The sequence below is a fragment of the Hyaena hyaena genome, unplaced genomic scaffold (assembly GCF_003009895.1).
Source record: "Hyaena hyaena isolate Hyena2069 unplaced genomic scaffold, ASM300989v1 scaffold_158, whole genome shotgun sequence".
NCBI lineage: Eukaryota > Metazoa > Chordata > Mammalia > Carnivora > Hyaenidae > Hyaena > Hyaena hyaena.
The window spans coordinates 991,354-1,012,565 of record NW_024080790.1 but is presented as its reverse complement, the minus strand read 5'-3'; the positions used below and the strand labels follow the sequence as shown (position 1 = coordinate 1,012,565).

Below are 21,212 nucleotides of genomic sequence, written 5' to 3'. Positions count from 1 at the left end.
AAAGCAGGAGAAAAGCCACATATTAAAAGCCCAGAGCTTCCCAAACCTTGGCTCACTTCAAACTTAACATGAAAGCTGTTATTTAAGTTGTGCTTCTGAAGTGGGCTGGAGGGAGGGGCCGTGACTTGCCATCACAAGACTGCTGCGTGCCGGTTGCCTGAAAGAGGTTTTCCCTGTGTGGCTTTATCAAAGGCCGCAGGCCAGCAGCTAGACACACAGAGCTGTTCCTGTGTGGGCACAGAGACTCCTTGTCAGGCTGCCCCTCGGAGGAGCCATGGGCTCCTTTCCATCCCCTCTGGAGGGAGGAAGATGAAGGAGGAGAAAGGGGCCTGTGGCATTTTCCAGGTCCCAACAGCAGCAGGTAAGAAAAGCGATATTCATGATCACACCTAGGGATGTGGAAGCTGGTGGCTTCGGCTGCAGTGTCTCCATCTACTTTGTATTGAAGACAACACTTAGAAAAGAAGAGAGCTGCATTTTTGAGTCAAGGTCATTGTATGTCGCTGGGAATCTGAGGGAGGCTCCAGTCTGTGGGGACTTACATGACCCTGTCAGCTAAAGGCAACTGTTCAGCTGGCCAGATTGCCTGGTTGGGGAAGTGGGCTCTCTTATCAATCTTTCCTCCGTTACTAGAGAATCTGTTTTTAAGAACATCTGGGTGAGCTGTTTCTGCTGATGTCTGTCCCCATGCTTATGGCCTTGGTGAGGACCCCACTGTAGTGACTCAGTGATTCTCATCCTTGATGTCAGGTTGTGGCCTCACATAAGCCAGGCTCAAGAGTCCTCAGGAGCCCCTCATACCTGGGCCTCTTCTTTGTTCTTCCCTGAGTCCCCTTCCTGTAGAGATAAACTTCTAAGATTCACCAAAGAGGTGAGGACTGGATGACACCCCACATCTTTTCCAAACATATTTCCCCAGGGAAGAGGATTTGCATTAACTAAGCACCCACTATGTGTGAGGCACCCCTTATGTGTTTTACACTAATGCTCTCCAAAGTGGGGTGTGAGATTCCTAAGGATGATGCATTGGGAAGCAGGAAGAACATACTAGAACTTCTATTTATATTGATTTTCTAATCTAAAAAATAAGAAAGAAATTAAGAACACTTGTATTTAACGAAAACTAGCACCTTTATCCCTGGCACACGAGACATCTTGAGGGTAGAATGGGGGTTACAAGCACTCAGAAGGCTGACAGTGGCATCTTCAGGTTTTCATTTGTTCATTTTTAGCATATTGAGACAAACTACAATGCACACGAATGTATTTAGGGATTTAACAATAATCCTCACAAGTGGCACACTTGGAGGTGAACCATGTTGACCTAACCCCTACTGATCTTCAGGGGATAAGACAGGTGTGTAAAGGGAGTAATCAGTTTCATGTTGGTACAGGCTCCCTTAGAGGGCTGATGTGAAGAATGGAGAGAAGACCCAAGGTGGGTGGTGAGACTAGTTTTGCCTGAGACAGTCAGGGTTTCACAGAGAGGAAATGTTCCAGATGGCTCTAAAACATGTTCTTAGTTCTGGACTTCAAGATGTATTACAAAGCTGTAATCATCAAGACAGTATGGTACTGGCACAAAAACAGACACTCAGATCAGTGGAACAGAATAGAGAGCCCAGAAATGGACCCACAAACATATGGCCAACTAATCTTTGACAAAGCAGGAAAGAATATCCAATGGAATAAGGACAGTCTCCATAGCAAATGGTGCTGGGAGAACTGGACAGAGACATGCAGAAAAATGAACCTTTCTTATACCATACACAAAAATAAACTCAAAATGGATGAAAGACCTAAATGTAAGACAGCAAGCCATCAAAGTCGTTGAGGAGAAAGCAGGCAAAAACCTCTTTGACCTTGGCTGCAGCAACTTCTTATTTGACATGTCTCCAGAGACAAGGGAAACAAAAGCAAATATGAACTATTGGGACCTCATCAAAGTAAAAAACTTTTGCACAGTGAGGGAAATAATTAGCAAAACTAAAAGGCAACTGACAGAATGGAAGAAGATATTTGCAAACGACATATCAGATAAAGGATTAATATCCAAAATCTGTAAAGAACTTACCAAACCCAACACCCAAAAAGCAAATAATCCAGTAAAGAAATGGGCAAAAGACATGAATAGACACTTCTCCAAAGAAGACCTCCAGATGGCCAACTGACACGTGAAAAAATGCTCAACATCACTCATCATCAGGGAAATACAAATAAAAACCACAATGAGATACCACCTCATACCTGTCAGAATGGCTAACATTAACAACTCAGGCAACAATATATGTTGGTGAGGATGTGTAGAAAGAGGTCTCTTTTGCACAGCTGGTGGGAATGCAAACTTGTGCAGCCACTCTGGAAAACAGTACAGGGGCGCCTGGGTGGCTTAGTCGGTTAAGCGTCCGACTTTCGCTTAGGTCATGATCTCACGGTTCGTGGGTTGGAGTCTCACATCGGGCTCTGTGCTGACTGCCAGCTCAGAGCCTGGAGCCTGTTTCAGTCTGTGACTCCCTCTCTCTCTGACCCTCCCCTGCTCACGCTGTCTCTCTCTCTCTCCTAGAAATAAATAAAACTTTAAAAAAAATAAAAAAAAAAAAAAGGAAAGCAGTACAGAGGTTCCTCAAAAAATTGAAAATAGAACTACCCTATGACCTAGCAATTGCACTACTAGGTATTTATCCAAGGGATACAGGTGTGCTGTTTCGAAGGGGCACATGCACCCCAATGTTTATAGCAGCACTATCAGCAACAGCCAAAGTATGGAAAGAGCCCAAATGTCCATCGATGGATGAATGGATCAAGAAGATGTGGTATACATACACAATGGAGGATTACTTTGCAATCAAAAAGAATGAAATCTTGCATTTGCAACTACGTGGATGGAACTAGAGTGTATTATGCTAAACGAAATTAGACAAAGACAAATATCATATGACTTCACTCACATAAGGACTTTAAGACACATAACATATGAAAATAAGGAAAGGGAAGCAAAAATAATATCAAAACAGGGAGGGGGCCAAAACATAAGAGACTCTTAAATATAGAGAACAAACAGAGGATTACTGGAGGGGTTGCAGGAGGGGGAATGGGCTAAGGAATCTACTCTTGAAATCATTGTTGTATTATATGCTAACTAACTTGGATGTAAATAAAAAATAATAATAAAAAAATAAAATAAAAACAAAAAAACCACACTATGTTCTTAGTTGTTAAATTTGGCTGCCCATCAGAATCATCCAGGGAGGTTAAAAGAAAAAAAAAAGGCTGATTCCTGGACTCCTCCCCAGACCTGTCAAGTCAGTGTCTCAGTGGGGAGAATATAGTCTACCGGTGTTTGTCTCAATGGCTTTCCTATAGCCAGATAGAGACCCCAGAAATGCTGGTGGGACAGGGCTGGGTGCTGGGCTCAGCCCCAGGGGCCTCCGATTCCATGTAGGTACAAGCTGCCTTCTGCAATCCTCTTCCATGGGGCTGGGTTTGGGGCCTTCTGAATGGAAGGCCAGGGTCCTGCCTGCTACTGTGAGCACCTATCTGGGATCGGAGACCAAGGTCCCAATAGACAGGGCAGTAGCCTCTTAGTGACACGATCTATGCCACATGGGCTCATTTACTGCCATCTACCCTTGGACTGTGCTTACAGAAAAGATTTCTTTGTCAAAACACACAACAGTGAGACTGGTTTGGCCCCAGGCTTCTGTGTCATAACTCTTTTTTATTGGAGCAAAAAGTAGCACATTATTGTTCTGCTCCACGTTTTCTCATGGATCAAGAAAGCAACAAGCACTTTGTGCTAAGAGAAAAGCCTGCTTTGTTGTCTGAGGACAGGGAGGTGAGAGAGACGAGGAGGCCTTTCATAGGCCATAAAAGAGACACACCACACAAAACAGGCTTGAGGCGCATGGGCGGAGGGCTTGGGAATGGGTGGGAAGAAATCATTTGCACCTATTCACTGGCTCATCACGGTTTCACACATTTCACTAGTAAAAGTGACCTGGGCACTCCTGTGTCAAGGTTCTCTGGCAGAGCCTTGCCACTAGGAGGGTCATTCTGGGACAGCTTTATGCAATGATGACACTTCTGAGAAATGGAGTGAGTTGATCAAGTTGTTGAGGGCACTTCAGTGTTTTAAGAAACCTTGGTGCTAATGATATGACAATTAGTAGTGTGCTTTCCATGTGTCATCTCTTCCCCATGACCATCTAGGGGACAAGGTGGCTGTTGTTATCCTCAGTTACAGAGAGGCAACCAAGGCTCAGAGAGCTTAAGTTCCCTTTCTTTAGCTCACACAGCAGAGTCAAGTTCAATTCCTGAGGTGTGTGTTTTACGTGACTGCAGTCATGTCAGAACCATTCAGTAATGTATTTCCCTGTTATTTGCTTCACAAATTTGAATTTTTACACATTGGGTTTTCTTCAAGAGAGCACGAAGTCGATTCAGCTGGTAAGTTAGCACAGTCTACTAAGATGTGTACATGACTTTGAGAAGCATTCCTCATTAGCATAATTAAAATTTTCAACAGCACAGAAATGAATAAACAAACAAAAATTCCCCTCTACCTCTGTCTCTTCTTTCTCTACTTCCAGATAAATGCTCTTTCTAGAACAGCGATTCTTAAATTTTAGTGAGGACCATCACCTGGAAGGCATGTAAAGCAGACTGCTGGACCTTACTGGTAGAGGTTCTGATTCAGCTGGTCTGGGGCAAGATCTGAGAATGTGTGTTCCTAATAGACTTCCTAATGATGCTGATGCTGCTGGTACAGGGACCTCACTTTAAGAATCACTGTGATAGTGCTTTTATTTTTCCTCTGTATCTCACTATAGCTCTGCATGTTTATAAACACAGATTATTAAAAATGGACCCATGCTTTACTTAGAATTTTGAAATGTGTTTGTTTTCAGTTAATAAAATATCCCAGACATCATTCCAATTCTGTAGATTAAGATCTACATCATTCTTTTGAATGGCTGCATAGAATTCCATTGTATGTCCATACCATTATTTATCTAACTAGTCTCTATTACTGAATGTTTAGATTGTTCCCATTTTTCCCTACTGTAAACAATACTACAGATCTTTTCATATATCTTTACACTTTTGTGCTAACAGTTATGAAGGATAAATTCACAAAAGTGGAATAGATGGTTGACAGAGATTACATGCCTTCAGATGATGTACAGCTGTCAGGTTTTTCCCTCCTCCCATAAAGTTTGTTCCACATTATATTCCTACCAATAGAATTTGAAGAATCTTTCATCAATGTCAAACGTTAAGAATAATTTTTATCTTTGCTTATCGATAGGTGAAAAATGCTATATTGTTTTAATTTGCATGTCAGTACAAGTAAAGTTGGGCATATGTTATTGGCCAGTCATATTTCTTTTTCTGTAACATTGCCTGCTTATATTCTTTGCCTAGTTTCCAGGGAAAGGAAATTCAGAATGGCAGAAAAAATGTATGGCAATTTCTTCACTGTGTTGGGCATAGCTTGGGCTCCTGACACCTTGCTGAAGCATTTTGAAGGTGCCACAGAAGAGAAACAGGAAACAAACAACTCAGCATCAAAAAACCTCACCAAATAACCCGATTGAAAAATGGGTAGAGGATCTGAATAGACATTTTGCCAAAGAAGACATACAGATGGCAAATGGACACATGAAAAGATGCTCAACGTCACTCATCATTAGAGAAATGCACATCAAAACCACAGCGAGATACCATCTTACACCTGTCAGAACAGAATAGCTAGAATCAAAAAGATAAATAACAAGTATTGGCGAGGATGTGGAGAAGAAGAAACTCTTCTTCATTGCTGGTGGGGATACAAACTAGTACAGTCATTGTGGAATACAGAATGGAGGTTCCTCAAAAAATTAAAAACAGAACTATATGATCCAGTAATTCTACTACTGGATATTTACCTAAAAAAAACAAAAGCACTAATTCGAAAAGATATATGCACCCCTAGGTATGGAAGCAACTCATGTCCATACATAGATGAATGGATAAAGAAGATGTGGTACACACACACACACACACACACACACACACACACACACACACACAGAGGAATATGACTTAGTTATGAAAAGAATGAGATCTTGCCATTTGTGACAACATGGATGGAGCTAGAGTGTATTATGCTAAGTGAAATAAGGCAGACAAGGACAACTACCATATGATTTCACTCATATGTGGGATTTAAGAAACAAAACAAACAAACAAAAAACAGATTTCTTAAATAAGGAGAATGGGTATTTGCCAGAGGGGGGTGAGTGGGGGAGGGAATGAGTGAAATAGATAAAGGGGATTAAGAGGTACAAAATTCCAGTTACGTAATAAATACATCATAGAGATGAAAAGTACAGCATAGGGAATACAGTCAATAATATTGTAATACTGTTGGTTGGTGACACATGGTGACTACACTTACTGTGGTAAGCCCTAAGTAATATACAGAACTGTTGAATCATGTTGTACACCTGAAACTAACATAATATTGTATAGTAATTTACTTCAATAAAAAATTAAATTAAATTAAAAAAAAAAAGAGAGAGAAACAGGAAATAAGCCACAGAGATGAGCAAAACAATGCTTGCAGTAGTAAGTCTGGAAAAGCAAAACAAATAAAGCTTGTTTAGGCCAGAGAACAGAAGCCTAAAATGGGCGGTGGAAAGGAGAAAAACCTTAAATTTCTGAGTGGGGAGTTTTTCAAGAAGGGTGGCTGATGTGTACTTTCTGCCAGCGCATAGACCAATTTGAATTGCCATAGGTGGACTTTATTCAGTTTAAGGAAGTTCTTTCTCATGATAAGTACCAATTCTAGTCTACATTTCTATTCTTGGAGACATTTCAAGTCAACTGGAGGCAACTTTGCTGCTGTTCTCTGACACTTCAAATCACGGAGCATGATCTTCTAGGTACCTCTGTGTTCTTCTTCTTCTTCTTCTTCTTTTTTTTAAAGCTAGAAAAATTTAAAATACAGTGGTCAGGCCAATCTGGTTTCATTTAATTAAAAGCTTGGGGGCTCTTTCTACTGTAGTGTTTGGAACTGTTCCTCTGTCCTCTCCAGCCACATATGGCCTCAGTACTTTTTAGGGCTCATTTATGGAGCTATGTCCTCTGCCTGGATGTTGTCTCTGGCACCAGAGGTAATATGACAGCAGCCCAGCCCAGCAGCTGAGAGGTCCGCTGTCTCCATAGGACCTGAGCAAATGTTCTGCATTCAGCAGTGAGTTTCTACTGATGGCATAAAACCCAAGTATCGGCCCTCCTTGTATGTGTTCTCTCTCTGCTTCATTGCAGCAGTCTTGACTCTGATCTCACTACTGGCCTCTATATCCTGTTCCTCAGAAAGTGTCCTCTTGTACCCAAAGCATGAGTGAACAATGCAGTAAGAGAAAGGTACTGTTGACTTCCTCTCTCCTATGAACAGAATTAGAGTCCAACGAAGGGAAGTCTGGTGACTCAGTTGGTTGAACCTCTGACTTTGGCTCAGGTCATGATCTCACAGTTCATGGGTTTGAGCCCCATGTCAGGCTCTGTGCTGATAGCTCAGAGCCTGGAGCCTGCTTCAGATTCTATGTCTCTCTTTTTCTCTGCCCCTCTCCAGCTTGATCTTTGTCTCTCTCTCAAAAAATAAATAAAAACAAAACAAACAAACAAAAAGAATTAGAGTCCAAGGTAGAAAGCCAAGGCATTGTCAACTCCTTCCAACTCCTCATCTCCATATTCCCCTAGTGGCTAGATCTTAACCAAATCTCTAAGATCTATGATCCACGTTTTCATCTTTATTATCCCTGGTTTAGTCTACATCCTTTCTTCCTTTCCTGAATGAATGCATTGGTCTCCTGGCTTTCTTCAGTTACATTCCCTTCCTATCCATTTAATTATATAATCATTCATTCATTCATTCATTCATGCATGCATGCATTCATTCCTGCATTCATTCGATGTTTGGTGAGAATTGGCTTGTCTCTGTGCCAAACAAATTCAAGAAATGCCACAAGACTGTGAGTTATTAATTACAAAGAAGACATCTGGGCAATCTGCCCTCTTGGTTCAAAGGAGTTGGGGGACTTTCCGGGGTGGGGTCCCAGAGGCAGATGAACTTGAGGTGGGTCTTGAAGTATGTGTAGGTAATGTGGAAAATTCCATGAGTCATCCACCTACCAGTTATTCCCCATTCTTTCTGGCTGCAGTGTTGTTAATTGTTCACCTTATGTTCAGGGAGGCTGCTTCTGACTTCATTTAGGTTACTTTTAGTTGGGTCTCCAGTTACCAGGAACTCAAAGTATTATGCAGGTGGGATGTAGCCTAGTGCAGGTGGGATGGCTATTTCCTGGCTTGCAGTAATGGGGTCACAGTAGGTGTCATTTGTTTTTCTGATTTCCCTAAGGTCAAGCCTGCAGACTACAGGGTATATTGTTGAGTACTGAAGCAGCCTGTCCTGAGGGAGAAGACGAAGATCAGGAGCTGGCCGTGGGTCAGGGAGCCTCTCTTTCAGTGTCCAGCGCATCCAGAAATCATGAGCACCCAAGCTGGGAAGGCATCTTGGCCGTTATTTAGGCCAGAGGTCAGGCAGGTGATGTGAATGAATGACACCAACTCATGTTTGCATATTAAACATGTATGATAGTCTTTGTTTCATGAAGAAAGGTGCTCTCTATAATTTTTCCTGATGCAGATGGACCTCTTGGTTGATCATTCATTTTCTTATGGGAATGGAAAAAGAAAAAAAAAACAGTTCTCTAATGAAAAATAAACCATCTAATACTCAGCCTCCAGGCTGTGTATCAGGAACGTAGTGACCTGGAAAGGGGATGACTATAGGTAGCACCAAGTAGCTGTTGCCAAATGGAATCCTGGAGCAGGATGATAGGCCTTTTGATTTCTCAAGAGAAGCCTGAAATATTATTTAAAAAAATATATGCATACATAAATATATGTATATATATATAATCATGTTTAATGTTTACTTATTTTTGAGAGAAAGAGAGAGAGAAAGGGACAGAGCCTGAATAGGAAAGGGGCAGAGAGAGAGGGAGACACAGAATCTGAAGCAGGCTCCAGGCTCTGAGCTGTCAGAAAAGACCCCGACCGCGGGGCTCGAACCATGAACCACGAGATCATGACCTGGGCTGAAGTCCAATGCTTAACTGACTGAGCCACCCAGGTGCCCTGAAAAAAATTTTTAATGTTTATTTATTTTTTGAAGGAGAGAGAGAAGGATCATGAGCAGGGGAGGGACAGAGAGAGAGGGAGACACAGAATCCGAAACAGGCTCCACGTTCTGAGCTATCAGCACAGAGCCTGATGTGGGGGCTTGAACACATAAGTGGTGAGATCATGACCTGAGTTGAAGTCGGATGCTTAACTGACTGAGCCACCCAGGTGGCCCCGATTAAAAATATTTAAAAAATATATCCCTTTGTGTCCTGAGTGTGTGCATTATAGGGACACATATCTGGAAGCAAAGCCTAGAGACGGAGACATTTGGGGTTAGGAGTGCAGAACAGGGGGTAAAGATGTAGAGAGACGGAGCCAGGAGCGTGGGCTTCTGAAGGAAAGAAGCTGAATCCTGGTCTAAGTGTGAAACAGGAAAATGAGATAAAAAAGCACACGATAGAAATGCAGGGAAGCACAAAGAAGAAAATGAAAATCACAGTCCTGCTATGCAGAAATTAGGAAAGTGAAATTAAGAAAACAATCCCATTCACGATTGCACCAAAACTAATAAAATACCTAGGAATAAACTGCAGAAAAATCACTAATTTTTAATATTTTTCCTTACAGTCTTTTCTGTTTCTCCTACAGTCTTCTTTCCTGATGTTAGATTATGGTAATTTCCCCCCTTATCATTACAATCTCTCTGCAAGCTTACTTTTGAATGGCACTATCTCAGTCTGGGGGGGGGGTGCCAGGGCAATGGCTCATAGAGCCTTACATATTCAAATTCTGTCAGAATAAAACTCCTTCCTGAGTCCTGGCTGGTTGCTCTGTTCACTCACTGAAATGTCACCTGTCACGCTACAGTGGTAGGATGCCTGCATCCCATGCTGGGGCAGGGGCTGGAGTGTAGGAAAGGATACAAACTGGCAGAGAGAGCAATCTCGGGAGGGAGAGGAGCAAAGCTAAGTCAGTCATTGCGGATCTTTAAGTGGAATTAAAGTCAAACTGAAACCATGCCCGGAGTGTGAATCCTTTTAGGAAAGTTTAATTTAATAAACTGCATGGGTGTAAACCACACATGCTCCCGGGCTCCTTAGGGGGTCTAGGAGTTGGTAGGAAGCTTCTACATTTGCATCCTGCTAATGTTACTCTCTGATGGCGGAGCGAGGAGCAGAAGAAAGACTACAGGCAAATCCATGTCCGTTCCTGGAAGGATGACTTCAAGTGCTGGCTGAGTAGCAATTTCTTTTCTCTTCTTTTCTTTTTTTTTAAAAAATAGTTTATTGTCAAGTGGGCTTCCATATAACACCCAGTGCTCATCCCCACAAGTGCCCTCCTCCATGCCCATCTCCCCCCTCCCCCTCCCCCCCACCCCCCATCAATCCTCAACCATGAGAGACTCTTGAGTGTTGAGAACAAAGTCGCAATTTCTAACAGTCGGTGCTGCGAGTCCTCTTTCAGGCAGGTGCCCCTGGGGCGGGCTGGAGAGGGGTGAGTGAGGAGGGCCTTCCAGAGTCCCTCAGGAATGAGGTTGTACGTGGCCTCTGAGTCTCATCTTTGTGTCTGTCACCTCTCACTGCCCTCTGGTTTAGGGGTGGGGGGCCTCTGGCAGACACACTATACCTGCTTTGTGACTACGTGCATCTCCCTGAGGGTGTGTTCCCTGTGCCTTGTGCAATGGCTGCTGAGTGGCAGGGCACAGGTCTGAGTACATTTCCCAGGCAGCTGGCATGATGAAACCTGGCTGGCCCAGCTCTCCTGTGAGCACTTGGCTCCCCTTGCCTCTACTGTGTTCCCTGAACAGACACTTGACATGGTAGTGGGAACTGGCTTCAAAGAGCGTTCACAACACACCTGTGTTGAGTGAGATTCTGCTTTGTGTGCATGTACACGATTCTCAGGGATCAATGAGGGTGAAACCAACAAAACAAACAGATGTGTAATGCAGATTGTTTGTATTGCTAATAATAATTAATACAATAGCTATTTATTGAGCATTTGCTATGTGCCAGTGGTTGGGCTAAGAGCTTTTATGCATTAGCTTATATATTTAAGTCTCACAAAAACCTCCCTGAGTTAGGTACAATTAGTACTTTCTCTCTCTCTGTTGTTTGGACACCAAGTCATATTTGCTTTGAATTTGAAATGAATAGCTTTCTGAGCTCTGGAATTATTCTAATTCACTAAAGGAGAAAAGGAAGATTTTCCCGAGCAAGACAAGAAGCCCAGTACTGGCAGATTTGAGGGTTTGCAGAAGTCATACTGTGGTCCACTTAACACACACATAAAACCAGCCAAAAATTTTTTTGCACATAATTGACTTAGATGATGTCACTTTTCTGAGTGCAAAATTTGGAAGACAGCTTGTACTTGGCTAGAAGCTTTGTCTAAAATGTACACAGATAATCAATGGCAGTGTGGCTGTTGATTCTAAGAATAGCAGAGAAGAAAACCTGATTCAGAATGGAATAACTGCTAAAGCTTTGAGGTCATTACAGTTTGCAAACCCAGGAAAGCAAACTGAATTTGCTCCAGAAACTGGAGAATGAGAAGAAAAAGAAGGTTCGCAAAAAAAGGCAACCGCTGTTTTTGACAGGTGAGTGATACCAGTGAAGAGTGAGGTCTGTGATAGCCTGGGTCTCCTGATTTTCAGTGCAATGGCCTCTCTGACTGCCTCGATGAAGACTATTTAGGATGTTTCTATGCTTGTCCTGCCTGTGATTTCACCAAGTGTGGAGCTGAATGCCAATGGGACCGCCAGTAACTGTATGAGCAAGATGAAATAGAAGGAGGAGAAATCATTCATAGTAAACATACTGGATAATTTGTGGTAACAAGTTATGGAATCTTTAAAGGTCCTTTCTCTATTTTTAAAACTCTGTCATTCTAAGATACATTTTTTAAAAATTATTTTTTAGTGTTTTATTTATTTTTAAGAGAGAGACATAGTGCAAGCAGGGGTAGGGGCAGAGAGTGAAGGAGACACAGAATCCAAAGTGGGCTACAGGCTCTGAGCTGTCAGCAGAGAGCCCAATGTGGGGCTCGAACCCACGAACCGTGAGATCATGACCTGAGCCAAAGTCCGACACTTAACAGTCTGAGCCACCTAGGCGCTCCCTAAGATACATTTTAAAGTTGATTGTCAAATGATACAAATTTGAAAACTACCTCAACGCGCACTCAGTATGTGCTAATGTTGCATTTAGGGTGCTTTAAGATTATTTGATGTAAATTTAAATGGGCTATTACTCAGCAGTCAGCTTTAAAGTCTGTCTGGATCAATGTCAACAAGGAGGTAAAGGCTGTCCTCAATTACCACAGTTCAAATTTCAGTTACCATGGTATATACTGTGAGTGGTCACGTGAACTACAAAGATCTCTGCTAGCTTTAGTCCACAAGTCATTATGGAAGAGATGTGCTTCATGATCAGTGACCAATCACGGTACGTCTTTCAAATTCTGCTAGTGATTGGTTACTGTACATCTGCCATTCAGTTTACTCATAGATGGCAAAGCATGCATTGTGTTGTATCCCTGGCACCCATATGACTTTTTAGAAAAGTGGATCATCAAAAGAGCTGGCCAACAAAGGTGGAAGTGCAGTGAAGAAATGAAAAATGATAATGTGAGACATGAGATTTGAATGTAAATGGAGTTGTAGAAAAAAAATCACTGATTTTCTTTCTAAAAATTTTTTATTTACTTTTGAGAGAGAGAGAGAGAGAGAGAGAGAGACAGCGTAAGCTGGCTGTCAGCACAGAGCCTGATGCAGGGCACAAACCCATGAACTGTGAAATCATGACCTGAGCTGAAGTCAGACCCTTAACCAACTGAGCCAGCTACCCAGGTGCCCCTGATTTTCAAAGACAGTAATAGCTAATTTCAGTGTCAAGGGTAAATTTCTTGAACAGTTTGGCCTGTATTTGTTCTTTATGCCTATTTAGGAGGCTAGCCTCTTAGCCGAACGTGCAAAACATTAATAGAGAAAAGTATATCTAATTCAGAGTACTCTGTAATAAAAGCTGAGTTTTGGGAAAATTAAAAAAAAAAGACAGGACACCCAGAACCAATGAAGAAAAAAGCAGACAAAATCGACTACATATATAACATTTTTTAAAACATGGCAGAAGATACCATGACATATTTTGGGATAGACAACACATATTTAGGGAAAGTATAAGACAAATGACAGAAAAATAGTTAATATCACATAAAAAGATTCTACAAGTTATAAGGAAAAAACCCCCAAGCCAATTAAAAGTGAAGAAAAATTTGAATAATAATTCAGAGAAGAGGAAATCCAAATGACCAATAATCATATGACAAGATGCTTGATCTTATTAGGAAAATGCAAATTAAAACATCATTGGCATACTTTTTCTTATATCACACCAATAAAAGTGAAAAAAATTTTTATATATGAGGTTGATAAAAATGCAGAAAATAAGCACTCTCCCTACGACAGAAGTGTGGATTATTATAATTTTTGTGGAAACTATCCTGTCAGTATCTATTAAATAATTATATTAAAATAAAATAAACACCATGGTAGACAATGTTAGTTGCCTACTCAATATCCACAGCTTTTTTTCTTCCTTTCCAAGAGAATCCTAATTTTGTTTATGTAAGCAAGATGATAACTTGTAATTGATTTCAACCATCATGAGAATACTGTCCTTTTCCTGTTACTCAATTTCCCAGTCTAGCAGTGGTCATATAACCCAATTCTGATCAAGAAAATGTAAAGGAAAGACTGCTGACAGATCTCTGGGAAGGCCTTTGCTATGCTTTGCTGATATAAGGTACAAATGTGGGCATTGCTACCTTTCCCCCTTTACCTTGAATACAAACAGGATTGATACCTGGAGTTGTGGCAGCCATTTTGTAACCACAAGGAGGCAAGTTTGAGGACAAAATGCTAACACGCTGATAGCAGAACAGAAAAACATATAAGAACTTGGGTTCTCCAACCAATACTCATTACTACTTACCTCCAGGCCTTTGTTATGTGAGAAAAACAAATCCTTGTTTGTTTAAGCCTCTGTTAGTTGGTTTCCATTACTGATCACCGAATATACCTCTAATTGGACACATTCATTCCTTTTGACTCAGCCATTAGATATGTGATTTCATCCTAGAGAAATGAAAGTACCAGTATGTGGAGATTTATGTAGAATTTTTGTATAACATTGTTTTTAGAAGCAAAGAACTGAAAACAAGTGGAATGTCTATTAATAGCTAGATGGCTAAATAAAATGGCAGTATATCCATATAATAAATTGCTATACAGCCATTAGAAAAAAATGATTTAAAAGGGTGTTTATATTGAACTTGAAGGGTGTTAATGATGAGTTATTATATAAAAACAGCAAATTGAATGGTTAGCATTTATAGTACAATCTATTACTTATAAAAAAGATCTTTCTAAATGTGTATAAATGTATATGTCTACACAATCATAGGAAAAAGGGATTAAAAAACGTCTGCAAGAATCAGAGAAGGAACACATTTGAATGAAAACAAGGCGGCAGAAGAAAATAATCTGCCTTAAAGATTATCAAACTTTATTTTTATTCGACTATGAAGAGAAGCATCTAATGTGACATAAATATACACGGCATTGGCAATTATGTTTTAAATATGAAGTTGAATAGAAGAAAAATTTACACACACAAAACGCATTTTAAAATTCCTTAAAATGTTTTTTAGTTTATTTTGAAAGAGAGAGAGAAAGAGAGAGAGAGAGAACTGGGGAAGGTCAGAGAGAGAGGAAGAGGGAGAGAATCCCATGCAGGCTCCACGCTGTCGGTACAGAGCCCAATGCGGGACTTGATCCCACAAACCGTGAGATCATGACCTGAGCTGAAGCCAAGAGTCAGGTGCTCAACTGACTGAACCACTCAGTTGCCACTACAGAAGTGCTCTCTTCAATTAAGTATTTTTTAAATACTTTTCAAATGATTAAAAAAATCGCGTATAATTAACATACAGTTTATATTAGTTTCAGGTATATAGTATAGTGATTCAACAGTTCTTTTTTCTTAAGCTTAAAAAAAAGTTTACTTTTGAGAGAGGCGGGGAAGGGCAGAGAGAGAGAGGGACAGAGGATCTGAAGTGGACTCTGCACTGACAGCACAGAGCCTGATGTGGGGTTCAGACCCATGAACTGCAAGATCGTGATCTGAGTGGAAGTTGGATGCTTAACTGACTGAGCCATCCAGGCACCCCTCAACAATTCTATACATTACTCAGTGCTCATCATAAATGTATTACTAATCCCCTTCACCTATTTTGTGATCCTCCCACCTTCCTCCCCTCTGGTAACCATCGGTTTGTTCTCTAGAGTTAAGAGTCTGTGTTTTGGTATGTCTTTTTCTTTGTTCATTTGTTTTGTTTCTTAAATTTCACATATGAGTGAAATCATTTGGTATTTGTCTTTCTCTGACTAACTTAGCATTATACTCTACAGGTCCATCCACATTGTTGCAAATGGCAAGATTTCATTCTTTCTTATGGCTGAGTAATATTCTATTGTATATATATACCACATCTTCTTTATCCATTCATCTATTGATGAACATTTGGACTGCTTCCATAGCTTGGCTACTTAAGTAATGCTGCAGTAAACACAGGGGCACATATATCTTTTCAAATTAGTGTTTTCATATTCTTTGGGTGTATACCTAGTAGAACTACTGGATCATATAGTAGTTCTATTTTTAATATTTTGAGGAACCTCCATACTATTTTCCAGAGTGGCTGCCATCAGTTTGCATTCCCATCAACAGTGCATGAGGGTTCCTTTTTCTCTACATCCTCGCCAACATTTGTTGTTCCTTGTGTTTTTGATTTTAACCTTTCTGACAGGTGTGAGGTGGTAGCTCACTGTGGTATTGATTTGCATTTCCGTGATGATGAGTGATGTGGAGCATCTTTCCATGTGTCTGTTGGTCATCTGGATGTCTTCTTTGGAGAAATGTCTGTTCTTGTCTTCTGCCCATTTTTTAATTGTGTTTTTTTGGGGGGTGTTAAGTTGTATAAGTTGAATAGAAAAAAATTTTAATTTTTAAATGTATATTTTTGTTTTTTCATAGTTTCTTATTCCCCCTTTTTTGGTAGAACATGAATTCCAATTTTATTTTCCCCTGTGCCAAGAATTCAAAGATAGGTCTTATTTTCCTTTTAATGATATGAAGGCAGAATTTAGTTCTGAATCTTTTACCTGATACTTTTTACCTGTTTTAGAAATATGGCACTCCTAAACACAAATATAGTGTTTGCACAATTAAAATAAATAATGATAACTATCACAAGAACATTTGTAGAATTCTGGTACCCCAATGTCTTCTTAGTGTTCAGTGCCAGATTTTAAAAATTCTTCAGTCTTCTATTTACACCATCAGTGTTACTTAAGAAAGACAACTAAGTAATCTTAATTCATTTTCATGACTTACGTCAAGGGCTCATTTATGGAACTCAATTTTCACCCTCTCAAATTAGAATGAACTTCAGATTCATCACTTTCATCACTAGAACACTGGTTTTTGTGTAGGAAAATGAGCCAGGTTATTTCTTATCAAATAAGCTTCCCAAAGACATTTACAATAACGTGGATGGGCCCTAAGAGAATTATTCTAAGTGATATAGGTCAGACAGAGAAAGACAAATACTGTACGATCTTACTTCTATATGGAATCTAAACAAGCTGGACTCAAGCAACAGCAAGTACAATGGCGGCTGCGAGGAGCTGGGGGTGGTGTGGGGGAAATGGGGAGATGCTGGTCAAAGGGTACAATCAACCAAGTATAAGAGGAATGAGTTTTAGGGATCTAACGTACAACATGGTGACTACAGTTAACAATACGGTATCATCTACCATATATTTGAAAGTTACTGATAGATGAGATCTTGGTACACACACAAAAATGGTCATTATGTGAGGGGAAGGAGGGATTAACTAGCTTCACTGTGGTAATCATTTTGCAATAAATGTATGTATCAAATTATCATACTGTATACCTTAACCTTACATAATGTTATATGTTAGTTATATCTTAATAAAGCTGTGGAAGGAAAAACAGGGGAAAAATCCTGTCAAATCCACCTGGGCTGTGACAAAGTTCCTGGTAAACTATTGGTCAGAACGTGTAATACATTTTTGCCTAGAAGCAGAACTCATGGTAGATAGGGAACCAGGGAGGGTCACAATGACCTTTTGACTTGTGAGATGTTTGACTGTGATAGTCAATACCAAGTCCCTTCATCTAATAACCTGGCCCTGCAGGACCCAATGGTCCCATATGACATTGCTCCTCTGCCTCAGGAGACATATCTGGGTCCATCAACATATCTGATGCTTTTGTTACACAAAAATGTTACTGCATTACTTTCTGTTTCTCAGGCATCAGGTAAATGCTTAGCTATAAAGACAGAGAGGATAGAAGTGCTTGACCTTGAGAAGCTTGTGACCCGGGGAACAGCTCGGGGAGGACCTGTCAACAAACATGGCGGCAGTAGACCTAGTAACAGAAGTATACATAACATGAAGGCTCTGTATGGGGGGTCCAGGAAGGTTTCAGAGAGAATATGAAGTGTAAGCCTTCTGTTCTGGAAGTGTGAGTGTGCTCAGACAGAGAAGCAGAAAAAAAGGCATTTCCAGCAAAGAGAACTGTGAAGGCAGAGAGGCGTGAAGAGGCCTGGCAGTCTGAGACAAGCAAACAGCTTGAGAGTCGAGGCTGCAAACGGATGGTGACCTGCAGACAGATTTTGGTGGGGCCACAGAGCGGTTTGTAAATTTGAGCCACATTTAGAAATAGAGATATTTTATGAAAAAGTCCAGATTCCCTGCTCCTCTTGAAGAAATGGGGAATCTGGCCGGTGTGCTGGATATCCACGAGGAGCTGGAGGAGAGGAGTGGCTCCCCCTTCTGAAGAGGTCTGGGCCCTTTAGTTCTTCGCAAGATCCGCCTCCCTCTCCAGACTCCTAGACTAGGGCATTCACGCTTCTACCAAGCAGTCCCACTAATTCTGATCACCAGCTTCACTCCTGGAAGCATTTGAATTTTTTGCCTCTTGTTAAACATGCTTGGAAATTAAAGGACAAGGAGGGGGAAAGATTGCAGAGGTGAACTAGCTGTGGGAAGCCATCACTAGCCTTTGGGCTGAAGGGGTGAGGGGAGGAAGTGGTGTAGATGAAGTGTGGTGAGGGCCCAGTCCTAGGTTGTTAATTACTGTGGAGCAGGGAGGGAGTAGGGATGAAACATGTCAGCTCTCCCCCAGGGCCATACCAGAAGCCATAGGGTTGAGAGGGCCCTGGGCAGGCTGTCTACAGGGGCACAGGGTATATAGTGGCTCTGGGAGGGCAAATCACCAGCACACCTTGGCACTTGGGGATAGAGCCAGGAGAGGCCCTCTCCTGAGAGTCATGTAGACTGTGGTCACTTGTGTGGAGACCCCCCCTAAGGATGGTTAAGCTACAGGCTCGAATGCCAGCAGGTGGGAGGGAAGGGGTTGAGCAGGCCTGAGATGTCCCCCGCCCCCCACTACCGCCCCGCATCACCAGGAAGTCCTGGGTGGCTGCAGGACCCATAGCAGGGCAAGGGGAGGACAGAGGCTCAAGTCTGGGCTAATAAACTATTCCAGAAGAGGGCTGTGGAAGGCGGAGGCTTGGAGTGCTGGTAGTCCATGGACTCTTGGGCAGGAGGTGGTAATTTGAGTGCTGGAGGTGGACTGCACCCCAGAGACTTTTCTAGCACAGGCTCTGGTCCAGCAGGGGACCCCCTGTGTCTTGGCAGTCACCCAGCCTCTGCTAGCCCTCTTTGGTGTCAGGCAGAGCTCCCAGGAGGAGGCTCTGGTGATGAAAAAGATTCTGTTGAGCAGATATCAACTTTTTGCTGCTGTGAGGCCACACTGAGCAACTTTCTAATGTCCAAGGGCAGTTTCCTCACTCCTCTGGGTCCTTAACCACTTCTAAAAGTTGCAAACCGGGACCCTGACCCTCTGATTGCGGCCCCATTTGCCACTGGCTCTCTGGAAATATTCCTCATGACACATCCCCTCCTCATGCCTTCTTTTACCTTGAATTGAAGGTCAGTGGAGGATCAGGATAATACACTCGTGGCATTTAGGGTCACGCTAGATTTTTTTGATTACAAGAGTCAGGCTGAGCAAGTGGAAATTTGTAAACTTCATCTCAACAGCTCCCTGAGGCGAAATAGGCAGGAGCCAGATAGGCAGCGTGGGCTCAGTAATGCGCCAGGGTAGCCCGGCCAGCCAGAAGCAGGCCTGCAACCAACCCAGGTCTCTGCCTCCAGCCTCTCTCCACCATGGGGGTCCAAAACCCATGTGCTCTGCTTCACTGGGGTTCAGGGTCTCCATTTATGAAGGCAGGAGAGTCATTGGGCTTCCTCTGTTCTGACAGGACAGGGTTTAAAGGATGCCAGCCCCTCCCAGCATATCCCTTGGGGGATGTCACATTTCCAGACCAGTGGAATCCCTTTCTGGAACATGTGGGGCAGCCCAGCCTCAGGTAGTGGAGCAGTTCCTTTGTCTCACTCTCAGCTCTACTCCCCTGACTTCCTTGGAGGGGCTCCTGGGCAGGACCTGGACTTGCCCTTGGAGGACTTGATGGCACAGGGCAACCTCTTGTCGCAGGGGACCTGTGCTGCTACATACCAGGGCCTGAAGCTTCCTCTGGACGAAATGTCCTGGGGACTCTTTGCTTTTTCTTTCTCTCTCTCCTGTTTCCCTTTCAGCGTAAATGTCATGTTTTTATTTCCAGTTGCAAAATTTGGCTCCTGAAAAGCCATTGCCCACGTGTTCATGATCTCAAGCTAGTCACGTGGAATTCCTTATAGGCTCCTATTCCCATAGGAGGTGTCTCACTTCTCTGCCATAGGTGATACCACCTAAAAGGAGGTGCAAGCCTCCCTGCTTCCCCAGGGGTACCATCGGCTGGATGGAAGGGGTACTTAACCATGGACTAGGGGGATTGCCCTGGGTGGGTACCAGGCACCCTCAGCTCCAGACACCAAACTTCTCCTGTGCCATCTGCTCCCATCTAGGGTGTGGTGTATTTAGAGAGCAGTAGAGATTGGGTTAGAATCTCCAGAAGAGATTTTAAACAGATGTCCAAGCTCCACCCCCCTCCAGATTCTACAACTTAATCGATCTGGGTAGGAGACACTAGCCTAGTGGAAAAGATATTGCTAGACCCAGGTTGTGTAACCATGAACACATCACTCTATTTTTGAAGATGAAAGGCCGTGACAGAAACTTTAGTGGCTCCCAGAGGTTGCAAATCCTGCAGAAAGCAAATGGGGAGGAGGGAGTTTCAGAAGACAGAAGAAGGGATGCGGGCGCTAGAATTCCTGGGGGCTGCTGTGCAAAGAGCTCTGAGTCGGACAGGAGGCAAGGCTAGGTCACACCCCCCCCCCCCCCGCCCAAAACTGGGCTAGGCAGGAGGCAGGGCACGCAGGGGTCTGAATTTGGGCCAACAGCATCCAAAAAGACTAGGCCTGAACAGTCCAGATCATGGATTCAAGTTGTCAACTGCAGGACACCTTGATTAATGAGGAAAGGTTGGTTTGGCTTGACTCAAAGTTCATAGGTGCTTTTTCCTGGGAGGGGTCATGCCCGCAGCACCCTAGAGAGCCCAGTGCACCTGCCTAGAACCAGAGGCAGCCACCAGGCTCCGGCAGAGGCAGTCTCGGCTGGAAGGGCTTGGAAATCAGGGAGGAGGAGGATGGGGACAAGAACAAAATCCCAAGGGCTAGAAAGAGGGCCTGGAGAGGTCCCTGAAGACAGAAGAGGTACGCCAAGAGAGGTACGCCAAGTACAGGTAGCAGGACTCTCCCTCTCTCTCCTCAGAGGTGGGTGAAGGCTCTATGGAGGGACAGCTCCCAGGTCAGTGCACTGGGGACAAGGAGGTGCCCAGTTCATCTCATAAATCAGGCATATCCCAAGCCCTCCGAGGCCTGGACCACAGGCTCTACAGGCTCACCTTTGCCACCAAAGCTGAGCATCCCTTGGGATCAA

The 21,212-nt window shown here is 42.7% G+C and overlaps 1 pseudogene; it reads left to right on the top strand.

The window, feature by feature from the left end:
- Positions 1-309: 309 nt before the first annotated feature.
- LOC120236639 lies at positions 310-12,001 on the top strand (annotated as a pseudogene).
- The last annotated feature ends 9,211 nt before the right edge of the window (positions 12,002-21,212 follow it).